Source organism: Megascapheus bottae, chromosome 8 (assembly GCF_031878675.1).
Source record: "Megascapheus bottae isolate mThoBot1 chromosome 8, mThoBot2.hap1, whole genome shotgun sequence".
Classification (NCBI taxonomy): Eukaryota; Metazoa; Chordata; class Mammalia; order Rodentia; family Geomyidae; genus Megascapheus; species Megascapheus bottae.
Window position 1 is genome coordinate 8847964 of NC_143516.1, and position 14659 is coordinate 8862622.

General features: G+C 35.8%; 1 protein-coding gene across 2 annotated transcripts in view; it reads right to left on the reverse strand.

Annotated features, from left to right (window-relative positions):
- The window catches only part of Oprm1 (opioid receptor mu 1), a 50564-nt gene that overhangs the window by 23699 nt on the left and 12206 nt on the right, over window positions 1–14659 (reverse strand). Inside the window, exon 1 of one of the 2 annotated variants that reach the window (XM_090337939.1) lies at window positions 414–781. The exons of the other annotated variant lie outside the window; for it this stretch is intronic. The gene's annotated coding sequence lies outside the window, so the exon portion shown is untranslated. Of the gene's footprint in view, window positions 1–413; window positions 782–14659 lie in introns of those variants that run through there. 2 annotated transcript variants of the gene reach the window in all.

Sequence of the window (14659 nt, forward strand, 5' to 3'; positions counted from 1 at the left end):
GTTCTTTTATGATCTTTCATTTAATATAATTATTCTGAGATCCTCTTTATTGTTGCATGTATCAAAATTTCATTCATATTTACTGCCAAGAAGTATCCCATTTATATACATTCTCATATTTGTTCATCCATCCATCCATTCATTCATCTAGCAATCAGGTAGTATATATTAACAATCATAAACATTTAAAAGCAAGTTTGAATATGGATTTATGCTACTTTTCAAACTACTGGGTATCTGGTAATGTTAGATATCTTCAAGGTTGCAGAAAGTAGAATTTCTAGGTAGAAGAGATGAACAAATACAGTCCCAAAACAAATAGGACCTGATGGTAGAAGCACATCTTGTAAATCGTGAGCATCTCTTCTGTTTTACAATCAATATCTGTATCTGGATTGAATACAAATACTCACTTTCCATTATTCCACCCGTGTGCTCTGCAATTGGCTGTATTACTAGTTCAGAGTATGAGGATTTATGTGACTGGGGCTAGTGGGAGAGCGGGGATAGCCTCATGTTTTCACTAAGCTGCTGTGGTCTGGACCATTTTGGATATGGTTTGTTCCTCAAGGGTTTGTGTGTTGGAAGCTCAGTGATATTAAATGGTGATGGGACTTTTAAGCCACATAGCCTGATGGAAGGCCATTAAGATATTGTTTTGTTTCCCTTAAAAGAAATCATAATTCTTGTAAGACCCTCACTAGTTACTGATGTGGGCTGTTACATTATAGAAGAGAAATACCAGACCCCTTCCATAACAGTCTGGGTCTCCTTTGGTGGGATCATTCTCTGGAACATGCTTTTGTCATGACATCGTTTGTGATGTCATGAGGAGATCTCCCTAGAAGTGTTGTGATTTCATCTTCCAAAGCTGTTCACTAATAAAAGTCCTTTATGTATTACCCAGCCTTGTGGATAAGATAAAGTAATGGAAAACAAGATAATGATAAAGTTGATGGGATTTCTAGGGAAGGGAAGAGAGATTTCTGGTGAAAGATTACATTAGAGCCTACTGGCTCATATGATCTTAGTTTTTCAGGACACTGAGATTTGGAGGAATGCATTTAGAAGTCAGTTCAAGCAGAAAACGTTGTTAAAGTCTATATAATAACCAGCGAAATACAGGGCTGACAGTATGGCTCAAGTGACAGAGTACCAGCTAGCCAAGCAATTTTTTTTCCCAGTCCTGGGCTTGAGCTCAGGGCCTGAGCACTGTCCTTGGACTTTCTCAAGGCTAGAGATCTACCACTTGAGCCTCAGCACCACTTCCAGCTTTTTTCTATGTATGTGGTACCGAGGAGTTGAACCCTGGTCTTTGTGCGTGCTAGGCATGCACTCTACCCTAGGCCAAACTCCTGGCCCATAGCCAAGCAAATTTTTCAGAAACATCACATCTGAGTGAATGTATGATATGTAATTGTCTATGTGAAAATGGATTTTTTATTTTCCTGTTAGAGGATCTGTAAAAAGCAAGAGAAAAATCCCATACTTGAATCTGAATCTTTTTGGGACTTTTTATTTCATGTGGTAAAATAAGTTCTTATTATAGTTCTGTCTGTTTCTGTAGTTTTTCAGTCACATGAAATTAAGACACTCACTTGAGCAGCAGATACCTGGTGGTAGAGGAAATATTTGCCATAGACCCATTGCTTCAGGGTCTTCTCTCCATATGACAGGGAAGTGTTTGAGTTCAGTAAGTACAAGGGAACTGAATTATAAGGGAAGATTCCATGATTCTCTGCAAATCTGACAGGTTGGGATCATTTCTGGGGTTCTAAAATACTGCTACTTGATTAGTTTTCAATATTCTCAGAAGTTGCATTGCTGACAAAGTCTCCATGTTCACATTTTGTGTTCTTTGGAGTTGCATATGAAATATTAATCCCTTTAAGGATTTCTATGGGAAAAATGTAAAAAATACACAAATATTCACTTGAGGTGGTAATCAATGTCATTTTCCTAAGGACTATAAAAAGGCAAATTTAAAGTGATAATTTTGACAAAAATTTTCCAAGGTTCAAAACCAAAACGAGAAAAGCCCAAATCCCACTGATATTTTAAGTTTTGAAAATTACTGACCTTGATTTGAAAGACGATAAAAATTTAGGTTGTTTTTAAGCAGAAGAATCTTCTCCCAATCCAAAATAATATTCTCTAGCAACAACACTGATTGTAACCCATGTGATCTGGAGACATTTTGCCTGCATTAGTCACACTTTATTAGAAGACCTTGCATTTCAGATTTATCTGTAAAAGGGCGTTTCATGTTAAACAGTGGTTTTAAGGTCAGTTTTCTGACTCATACTCTCAAATTTTCTTTGATCATATCTGAGCACTAGATATGTATTATGCATGCTTATTTCAGATGAAAACAAATTCCTGTTGTGGAATAAGGTGTCTGTGAAACAAAGTTTAGAGTCTGTCATCATGAAAGGAAAAGGGAGGTAAGTGCAGGTGTTGAAGAGTGTTTTAATTTATTCCCTCGAGTAAAGGAAATGCAAAAGGATTTTTCCTTCAGCAATGCATATATTTTACAATATTATTATATTAAATATAATACATATATATTTTTATATGTAAACTGAAACATAAAATAAAGCATGAATATCTATAAAAATTATGTGCATGGGCATTTTTCAGAAATGGTCCTGTTTAATGTTTCTCAAGTTATAGCCACAGATAGTTCCTCTACAGATAGCTAGCATTTTTTTTTTGCCAGTCCTGGGCCTTGAACTCAGGGCCTGGGCATTGTCCTTGGGCTTTCTCAAGGCTAGCACTCTACCACTTGAGCCACAGCACCACTTCCAGCTTTTTTCTATGTATGTGGTTCTGAGGAATTGAACCCGGGCCTTTGTGCCTGCTAGGCAAAGACTCTACCACTAGGCTAAACTCCTGGCCCAGATAGCTAGCCTTCTGATTTGTATTACTCATGCTTTATGTAACAGAAGTAGGGTTCATCAATTTTCTAAATACATGAAAAAGAATTATACCAGCCTTAAGATTAGAGAATTCCAGTTGCCATCAACATAGGTCCAAAGATATTAATCAGAAAAGGGATAATGTTATTTACCCATTTTTTTTTTTGGTTGTTGTTTAAGTGAGCCAAAGCCATAGGCTGAAGGAAAGATCTTTTGCATTTCAGTGTACTTGAGTGAGTCTGAGAGGAATCTTTAGATATTAAAACACCATACAGTGGCATTTACTTTTACTACTTTTTGCTCTGCCATAGCTTAGAGGTAAAGTTTCTTGGAAAAACTTTACAGGCATTTTTCTTGGAGAAACTCATCTGGACTCCTAGGGTCTTCTTGGGATTGAATGTGTCTCTTGTGCCTGCAGAATCGAGGCTCTCATGAACTCCTCAGCAGCTACTGCTTCCTTCCTGATTATTCTACTGAATTTTCATAAATATTTCTTTAATATTTGTACTAAATTATTGAATAGCTTTTATATTTATGGCCCCAAGCGAAATGTCATGCAATTCTATTTTTTAAAAACTGTATTTACCACAGATCTTCAGTATTTGACCCATGAAAATGACTTGATGGAAAATACTGGTGCTGTGTTGGAGAAAAGGTATTTTGCATTCTGTCTTGTGCTTCTTTCTTTATGCATCCTTTTTTCCATGCCTATGAAATTATTCTTGTCTGTTTTCGGAATCAGAATTATTTTAGGTACTATTTCCAAATGTTACTTTTCAAAATGTTGGTTTGAGTAACTTGTGCTAAAGTAAACTATACTATACCTGCACATCTGATTGGCGTGTGTGTGTGTGTGTGTGTGTGTGTGTGTGTGTGTGTGTGTGTGTGTGTGTGTGTGTGTATGTGTGTACTGGGGCTTGAACTCAGGGAATTCTGTCCTTACTTGGCTTTTTCATTCATAGCTGGTACACTCTATCAGTTGAGCTATGCTGGTTAGTTGGTAATAAAGGCTTTGGGGAGGGTTGTCTTCCTGGGCTGGTTTTTTTAATTGTACTTCTCAGGTCTGTCTCTTGAGTAGCTAGGAATCAAGGTATAAGCCACATGAATCCAGGATTTGTTTCATTTTTGAGACAATTCTTTGAACTGTGGTGACATAATTTCAGCTCAGAGGGAAAAAAGAAGGTTGAGATGATGATGAATATGTTTTACAATCCAATTTGCTGGCTCAATCCTGCAGCATGCCATTCAAACTGATTAGTCGCAATTTTTACTAGATCATAATGGCGCAAATTGGATGTATAGGACACTATCTTCTCTCCATGGGAGTTTTTTTTGTCCTATAATGATTTCTTCACTTAAATAGGAAAGAAATTTATTGTCTCAGGGAACTTAAAATTTTATGGCTTGTAATGATTTTTTTTAACAAATTGAGTGAAAAAGACATAAATTAATTCTGTAGAATTTCAACAGGTTCCTTTTATATTTTTAACATTGTATTTGCCAAGATGAACTTTTTGTCCTTGTCATGACCTTTATAGCCACTTATTTTCACATACAAATCCATATTTCAATGGACAAAAACTATCCTTTCATTTTCACGATGACTTAGTAAATGAAATTGAATAAAGGTACTTGTCTGATATTTTAAGTTATTATGTCAGTGAAGTAAGTGGTCAAGTGAGTACCTGCTTGCATTTTTCCATTGTGTGTGTGTGTGTGTGTGTGTGTGTGTGTGTGTGTGTGTGTGAGAGAGAGAGAGAGAGAGAGAGAGAGAGAGAGAGAGAGAGAGAGAGAGAGAGAGACAGCAGATTCTTTTTTTGTCATTTATCAATTTGTTTATTCATCCATCTGTTGTAAGGTATTTGGGATTTTTCTGAAGCTTGACATATGCTTCACAGGTTTTGGTGTATTTAACTTGGATACATACTAAAGGGCACTATTGCTAAATTGTGTGGGAAGGGTATGTTTAGTTTTGTAAGAGCCTGTCTCCCAAAGACACCGTTTTTTTCCCCTAAATTAAATGTACACCACAATTCATCATTGAATTCATCACCAATTCAAATGATCTAATTAGATTGATTGTGTGAGTTGTGATGGATTGAGTCTTTCAAGGTATATATGCATTTCATTTAGGTTATCCAATCTGTGGGCATAGAGATGTTCACAATATTCTGTTGCCATTCCTTTAATGTACATGGGATCAATAGTTATGGTCTCTCTTGCATTTCTGTAGTTTTGAATTTCAGAGCTGGGGACCGAACCCTAGGCTTTGTACATGCCAGGCAAATGCCCTAACAGTGAGCTCTACCTCTAGCCACTTTCATTCCTGATGTCATTTTTATCTTTACTCTCTCCTTAGTTACCATGAATAAATTCCTGTCTTTTGGTCTGCTTACTTTGTGTATAAATTGTTCTTCCTTTTCTGATTTCCTAAGGTAAAAAACTGAATCACTAATTGTAGATATTTCTTCTATTCGAACTCATGCATTTATTTCTATGTATTTTCTTCTAAGAATTATTTTAGCTATAACTCGTAAATATTTAGTATCTATTTTCACTTAATTCAAAACATTTAAAATTTTTCTTGAAAGACCTCACATGGCATATGCTATTTTTTTTTAATTTTGTCGGTTGCAGGACTTGAACTCTGGGCCTGGGCATTGTCCCTTAACTCTTCAGCTCAAGGCTACTGCCCTACCCCTGGAGCCATAGCGCCACTTCTGGTTTTCTGGTTGTTAATTGAAGATAAGTGTCTCAGGGACTTTAGTGCCTGGGCTGGCTTTGAACCACAGTCCTCAGATCTCAGCCTCCTGAGTAGCTAGGATTATAGGCGTCAGCCACTGAACCTGGATGCATATATATTATTTTAATCTCTAATTATTTGGAGGAAACTAGCATCTTTATAAACATGATTTATTTATGTATTTATTTATTACTTACTTATTTTTGTACCAGTCCTGGGGCTTGAACTTGGGGCCTGGGTGCTATTCCTGAACATTTTTCCTCAAAGCGAGTGACCTAACACTAGAGCCATGAGCTGCCAGATTTTTGCTAATTGTGTTCTCTTGTCATTCATCTGTGGTTCAAGAGCATATCTTCTAAGTTTGTTTTTGTGTATTTCATTTCTCATTATATGGTTGGTCTGTATTTCTAGTTTCTCTGTGACCTTGAAACAATATGTACTGTGCTATTGTTGGGTGTCTCTTACTACCAGTCCATTAAAGGCATCTGTGTTACAGTAATTAAGATTTCTATCAGTTCTTTTGGCTCCTTTGAATTTTCATCTGTCTTCTAATACTACACTGCTTTTTCCAGTAGATCCCTTATCATGTTAATCATAATTAATGCTCTTATTAAACTACAGCCCATGCATTATCCAAGTTTATTCCTGTTGTTCATTGTTTCAGAGTGTTTGCTTTGCCTTTCTTGTTGAAAGCCAGAGATGATGTCAGGTAAACATAATATAAGTAAACAGGTGCATAGGGTAAAGTTTTGTGTGTATCTGACTGTGCTAGTTTGCTCTACTTGTGGTTGTCAGAGGTGAAACTGTTGTGATACCTTGTTTTATTCTTTGGGGTTTCCTTGGAGACTTCTTAAATAGATTGAAGTTCTTCAGTACATTTTGCAATTATTTCATTGTACTGGCTGTGTATTTATTTCGATTTGTGTTGGTTATATAGCAGGTTTAGCTCCTGGATTTCAGTCCTGGGGGGCTATGTTAGGCTTCTCTGTGGTCACTTGTATGTGGGTTTTAACATTTTAAAATTGTTATAATAAAGGTGATATGGAGAGGAGTTGCAGTTACATAAGTTAGTAAAGACTACATTTCATTTGGACAATAACACCCCTTCCCTTGTTCATTTGTCTCTGAGAAGAGCTGGTTTTCCATATTTTCAGTGTTTTTTCCCCAAGGTTGGATGTGATGACTTCCAAGCCTCATGCACTTTTTTATTGTAATTAGTAAAAGGGTTACATGATATTTTCCAGATAGAAGATGCATTAATTCACATACATTGATACCCTTTCACATGTCTTGGTACCCGTTTCCCCCCCCCTCACCCCCCACCCGTCTTGGTTTTCCCCCCTTCCCTATCAAATTTCAAATATCCAAATACAAATAAATTCAATATATCAGATAACAAAGTGAGATACTATACCAATATGAGATAACCAGGGGACAGCAAAGGAGATGAGAGACAACATAGTACATTAAGAACAACAATCATTCATTATATGGCTTTTGTTTCACTATCCTGGAGGTCCTTTCAATTAGCTTCACATTATATGGCCTTATGTATCAAGATTTTGCTCTATTGCAAATCTCTGCTAGTAGAGCCCAAGGTTTCTACTGATTATGACGAATGAGGGAAACCATTGAGCCTAAGTTCCTTTGAGTCTGGCTTACTTCACTTAATATGATTTTTTCTAAGTCTTTCCATTTCCTAACAAATGGGGCGATGTCATTCTTTCTGACAGCAGCATAGAATTCCATTGTGTACAAATACCACAACTTGTTGATCCACTCATCAACTGAGGGACATCTAGGTTGGTTCCATATCTTTGCTATGGTGAATAGTGCTGCAATGAACATTGTTGTGCTAGTGGGTTCAGTATGTCCTTGTTTCTGGATGGTTGGGTAAATGCCAAGTAGTGGAATTGCTGGGTCATAGGGGAGTTCTATGTTTAGCCTTTTGAGGCACTGCCACACTGAGAGCAGATTCTTATATAAGAAAGGTAGGTCAGTTATTTTTCTTAGTCTGAGCTCTGCTGAAAATTAGTTTTGGGACACAAGAAATATGGGGGAAAAACAAAAATACTTCTGTAAAACCCAAGAAATGTATAGTAACAAACACTAATGATATGGAAATGACATATCAGATTCAAATAAAATCAACGATTACTTATGGACATGGTCTTGGAGATATAAACAAAACTACATAGACATAAAAATCTATGATGGGCTATATACTCTATAGACATAACATTTTATTGTATATATTAATATGTATCTCTGACATATAAACCCTCACCTTAACTTTAATTATGTTCTAAAATCTATGTGCCAGGGATTGTATGTATAGATTCCTTTCTTGAATACACGACATTTGAAATATGATGTAAAATCAATGCTAATAAAATCTTTAATGAAAAACGATTACAATAATGGTAACAATGATAAACAAAACAAATACAATCAAATGACTAAATGAATTCTGAGAGAACACAAATGGAAAGCTGAATGAAAAAAGAAGATCTGAATTTCTGTTGTTTTATCATTTTTTTTCTCTCTCAATTATTAGTGATAGCTTTTCTGGGACAAGTAGTCTATATGGAATAGTCATTTTATTTCAAGGATTGAAATAAATCATTCATTGCACTCTGTGGTCTTAAAGTTTCTGTTGAGAAACCTACTGTTATTCTTATGGGCGTCATTTGGAAAGTCTTTGACTTAGGATTCTCTCTTACTTTCTTACAGCTTTTAATATCCTCTCCATATATTTGAACCAGAATATGTAATTGGGTTCCTTCTGATAACCTGTGTTTGAAGTTTGGAAAGCTTCCAAATCTGGTTGAGTAGTACATTTTTAAGATTTAAGAAGTTTCTGCTAATATTTTTTCATATATTTTTATTGTAATTAATAGAAGAGTTACATTATATTCACCAGATAGAAGGTGCATTAATTCACATACATTGATACCCTTTCTCATGTCTTGGTCCCCATTTCCCTCCCCCCACCCCCACCCCTCATCTTGTTTTCCCCAGTTCCCTATCCAATTTCAAATAACCAAATACAAATATATCCAATATATCAGATAACAAAGTGAGATACTGTAACAATATGAGATAACCAAGGGACAGCAAAAGAGATGAGAGATAACATAGTACATTAAGGACAACAATCACTCATTATGTGGCTTTTGTTTCTATATCCTAGAGGTCCTTTCATTTAGCATCATACTTTATGGCCTTTTGTATCTAGGTTTTGCTCTATTGCAAATCTCTGCTATGAGAGCCCAAGGTTTCTACTGATTATGACAAATGAGGGAAGCCATGGAGCCTAAGTTCCTTTGAGTCTGGCTAACTTCACTTAATATGATTTTTTCTGAGTCTTTCCATTTCCTAACAAATGGGGCAATGTCATTCTTTCTGACAGCAGCATAGAATTCCATTGTGTACAAATACCACATCTTGTTGATCCACTCATCAACCGAGGGGCATCTGGGTTGGTTCCATATCTTTGCTATGGTAAATAGTGCTGCAATGAACCTCGTGGTGCGAGTGGATTTAGTCTGTCCTTGTTTCTGGACAATTGGGTAAGTGCCTAGTGTGGAATTGCTAGGTCATAGGGGAGCTCTATGTTGAGTCTTTTGAGAAACTGTCATACTGTTTTCCATAGTGGTTGAACAAGTTTGCACTCCCACCAGCAGTGTCGTAGTGATCCCTCCTGGCCACATCCCCTCCAACATCTGTTGTTATTAGTTTTCTTGATCCTGGCCATTCTAACTGGAGTGAGGTGGAATCTTAGAGTTATTTTGATTTGAATTTCTTTTATGACCAGAGATTTTGAGCATTTCTTCATGTGTTTATAGGCCATTTTTGTTTCTTCTTCAGAGAAAAATCTCTTTAAGTCTTTGGCCCATCTTTTAATGGGATGGTTGTTTCTTTGGAGATTAGTTTTGGACAAATGGGATTGCATTAAGCTGCAGAGCTTCCGAATGGCAAAGGACATGGCTAGCAAGATAAAGAGAAAGCCCACAAATGGGAGAAAATCTTCACTTGCCATACAACAGACAAGATTCTTATATCTAAAATATACCCATAGCTCAAGAAATCAAATCTCTCAGAAACAAATCCTCAAAGAAACAACCATCCCATTGAAAGATGGGCCAAAGACTTAAAGAGAAACTTCCTTGAAGAGGAAATAAGAATGGCCTATACCTTCTATCTGGCAAATATCATGTAACCCTTTTATTAATTACAATAAAAAATAAAATATAAAATATAAAAAGACTGTCCAAGACATGAGAAAGGGTATCAAAGTAGGTGAATTAATGTACCTTCTATCTGGCAAATATAATGTAACCCTTCTATTCATTACAATAAAAAATATATGAAAAAAATGGCCTATAGACACACGAAGAAATGCTCGACACCTGTGGCCATAAAAGAAATGAAAATTAAAACAACTTTGAGGTTTCTCCTCACCCCAGGTAGAATGGCCATTTCAAGAAATCTAATAACAACCGGTGTTGGCAGGATGTGGCCAGAAGAGATTACTATTGCACTGTTGTTGGGAGTGTAAACTTATTCAACCACTCTGGAATGCAGTATGTAGGGTCTTCAAAAGATTAAACATAGAGCTCCCCTATAATCCAGCAATTCAACTTCTGGGTATTTTCTCAAATATCCAGAAACAAGGCCATACTGAATCTATCAGCACAACGATGTTCACTGCAGCATTATTTACCCTAGCTAAGATATGGAACCAATCCAGATGCCCTTCAGTAGATGAATGGATCAAGAAGATGTGGTATATTTACACCATGGAATTCTATGCTTCCATCAGAAAGAATGACATCGCTCCATTTGTAAGGAGATGGAAAGCTTTGGAAAAAATCTTATTAAGTTAGCCAGACCCAAAGAAACATAGGCTCCATAGTTTCCCTCGTTTGTAACAATTAGTATACATTTAAGATCCTCCTAACAGAGCATTAACAGAGGATTATAATAGCTCAAAAGCTATGTACATATGTCCATATAGGATGAGGCTAAGTGAAATGAACTCCAGGATATGGAAACAAGAGGTTTATCTTTGTGATAGTTGTTCTTAATGTAATGTGAAGCTATTTCTTTTTTCTTTTCCCCTTAAGATTTATCTCATGTTATTAGTGTATCTGAATGTGGTACTTGATATGTTGTTTATACGTTTATTTGTGTATTTGAAAATGGGAAAGTAAGGGAAAACCAAGATGAGTGGGGGGGCTGGGGAGAGGGAAAGTGGGAGAAAACCCACTTGAATATTGTATGAAATAGAGATTTGCTTCTTTGATTTCTTTTTCTGCCAGTCCTGGGACTTGAACTCAGGGCCTGAGCAGTATCCTTGGGCTTTCTCAAGTGTAGAGCTCTGCTGCTTGAGCCACAGCATCATTTCTGGCTTTTTTCTATGTATGTGGTACCAAGGAATCGAACCCAGGTCTTCGTGCATTCTAGGCAAGCACTCTACCACTAGGCCAAACTCCTAGCCACTTCTTTGATTTCTATGTTCCAGTGGTATTTGTATATTATAGTCAGAGCTATGTACATGTTTTCTATGATGTATATAAAGGGTTACAATAAATTAAATACTCTTTTCTGTGATTTTAGCTTTTTGTTTTCAAATCTATAGTTTTTTTATGCTGTGGGGACCAAATAACTTTGAAAATAGCATCAGAGGCTCATCTGAGGAGCTGGAACCTTTTAGTTCATGGATAACAATGTTTTGCTTTTCTTTTAAGGACCTGATGTTTGAAACTTAGAAGTAGCTTTCAAATTTAGGACTTCTAAGAGAAAAAGAACTATTACAATTTTGAGGATTGGTGTACTCCATACATGAAAAAGCCTTATATGTGTATTTCCACAAACTTCAAATGGTAGCATAGCCATAGGTAATTCTTTATACAGAAGGAACCATAAACAGAGAAGTTTGAAATAGGATGAAATGGTATCACTACTATTGATATTCATTAAAAAACAACATTAATAACAGCAAATTGTTTGTAGAAGCTTTTTGAAGCTAAAGTACAAGTGTAGTTTATAAATATTTAGAGACTACAGACTACATTTGAACTAAACTTAAGCCTTAGTTTCTTTGGTGTCGACCTTGTATCAAGTATTATCTTTTGAGTTCTCAGGTTTGCGCTCCTTATTAGTAATCATCCATTATTTTTCAGTCACTTCTTCCTATCTCAGAAAATGTTATTGTCATCTATCTGCAATATTAAATGACACTGATTTTGAAATCCTTGTGGGATTGCTTTTTAGTTGTGTTTCTACCCCCCTCCTCTCTTTGTCTTGTTCCTGATGTCATTTATTAGGCATTCGTGACACTGCTAAATGTCACTACTACATGATAGAATAAAATCAGTGATTATTGATTTGAGGATGATTCCCCGGAGACTTGATGCCTGTTGTGCAACTCCCGAAGGCAGGGATTCTAATCTGTCAGCTTTTAGTAGGGAGAATGAGATGGCTTGAGGAAGGTCTAATATGGTGGTGGCTGCTAATCTGACTTATTGATGCTTCTAATGTTTCAGAGTTGTCAGTCTCTCAGCTATAGCCTAGCATTTTGGTCCATGGCACTGTCATGTTTTTGCATGCTTTGATTTGATTCTGTAGGTCTTGAAGGCCAGAAGATGCACATGGGTTACCAGAGACCATTAATGGATGAACTAAATTTGGTACAGAATATTACTTAGTCCTTAAGAGGCAGGGAATCTGACATGTGCTATAATGTAGATACGTTTAAAAACATTGTACTGTGTGAATGAAACTGATTAGTGAAAGCTATTGTTTTATTCCACTTGTGTGAGGTACCTCCACCCATCAAAATTATAGCAGCCATTGAGGAAAGGAAGCATGAAGAAACAACAGTTTTCAGGTGTGGAGTTCCATCATGGAAGATGAAATAGGTGCTGGAGGTGGATGGGGGTAAAGGTAGCATAATGGTAGGAATGTACTGAGAACTACATTGTATGCTTAAAATGGCTACAGTGGTAGAGTTTATATTGTGCTTTACTTAGACACAAAATGGGATACAGTGAAATGATTAACAGTAGCAGAGACAATTTAAATCTGTATCTATCATAAAGTTTGCCCTCTTTTCACAAAGTGTAGTAAAGTTCCTATATTCCTAATCCACAGTTGTTCAACCTAGAGCTCACAAATGTTTAGCAGTAGCTGAGGCAACTATGTTGACTTTCTCTAATTTAGAGCAAAGAAAACAGGGTTAGAGAAAACCTCAAAGGCAAAAGTATCTACCATATGCGTTGTATATGGAAACATCTGGTGTTTGTTGTTATGTAAGTGAAGTAACTGTTTAACTGAGATTTATTTACAGGTGTGAGTGTGTTTGTGTATAGGGGGGGTTAAGTCTTGGAGTTAGTGATTATATATGGCATTAACAGTGAAGCACATCAGATTTAATTAGATATTAGGATACACGATGAGAAGAGTTGAAGTAGAAATAAAAATGCATTCCATTCTTTTTAAAAAAGAGAGAGATCTAATTAAGATCCATGAAGTTGGAACCCAAACTGTCAATAAACACTCCCTGCCTTTCCTTTTCGAGGTAATATATTACCTGCTGTTATCCAAATGTTTTGGAATTTGATTAATACCTGAAACTACAGCTTTCCAAAATCTTTTAGAGCCTAGGGAATGAAACCTAAAGGTAATGTAATTTGGTTCCTGCAGCTTTTCATACATACAAAATTATGTGTTTGTGATTTATAAAGAATTACTTCTTTATAATTTAAATATCAGATGGACCTGGGATTTTCTAGGAAACACAAAGCAGATTTTTCCCCCCTTCAATATTTTCAAGAAGAGAGAAATTTTGGAAGGGATTTTGTATTACCTGTAGAGACTTTAGTAACCAGTAATTTGGCAAAGCATGTAAGACCCATTAGTTTTAAAAGGCTATAGGTTTAGTGGTATTGTGTGGTAACATGAATAGATCAAACAGTTGTTTTCCTGTTTGAAAGGACTCATTTGTACTAACAACATTGTTAGTCAAAACCTAATGCATGGAATGACATTTTTAATAGGAAAACTCTAAGCATAATCATGATTTCTATTTTATAGGAAAAGCTCTGCAATGCAAAATTTTACTGTCTTTTGGGGTCTTCTACTATTTTGAATCCTTCTTTTGTTTATTTTCATATCATTAATTCTGAGTTTTTCTCATGATATCATTGCACATTCCATTTAAAAAAAACCTGAAGAATTCTGAGCTATAAATAAACTAGGATTTAAATTACTATTAACATGGGCAGTTAATTAACTCTGAGGTAAGTTTATTGTGCTTCTTAGTCTAACTGTGTGATTTCATATCATGTATTTCACAATTTATCCTAAAGATAAATATTTTATTAGAATTTACATAAAAGATAAAATAAGCATATAAGCATGTTTTTGAAAATTTCTACAAAATAGCTATCTTCATAATTAGTTTGGTTCACCATAAAAGTTTTCCAATGTCAACACTGTGTCAGCATAAATTCACAAAACATATTTTAGTTTATTTTCTCAAGAGAGATCATCATTCTTAGCTCAGTGTGGCCTTTGGTTTGTCAAGAGACTAGAACCAAATGATTTTAGAATGGCATTTTAGATATTTGGTCAAAGTGTAGGGAAACAGGGCCATGTTGCAAGGCCCTATTGCATTTAGGTAGCTGAAATGCTGCAATTACTAAAAGTTTTTTTCATTGCATGGGAATTGCCCGTGGAAACATTAAATGCTCTTCAGGGTCATTTGCCTGGTCTATTTTGTCTTGCAATATGTCTTTGATGGTAACAAGGAACCATTAGTTTAGAGTTAACCCCAAATTAACCTTCTTACTGTTGTTTTCCAGAACTGAATGTTAATCTAGTTCTCTAATTATCCTGGCAATATCTGTTCCCAAGAAACAAACATAACCTCTGTTAAGTATATTTGAATTCACCAATTTTACTACCCATTTATCATAAATGTCATTGACAG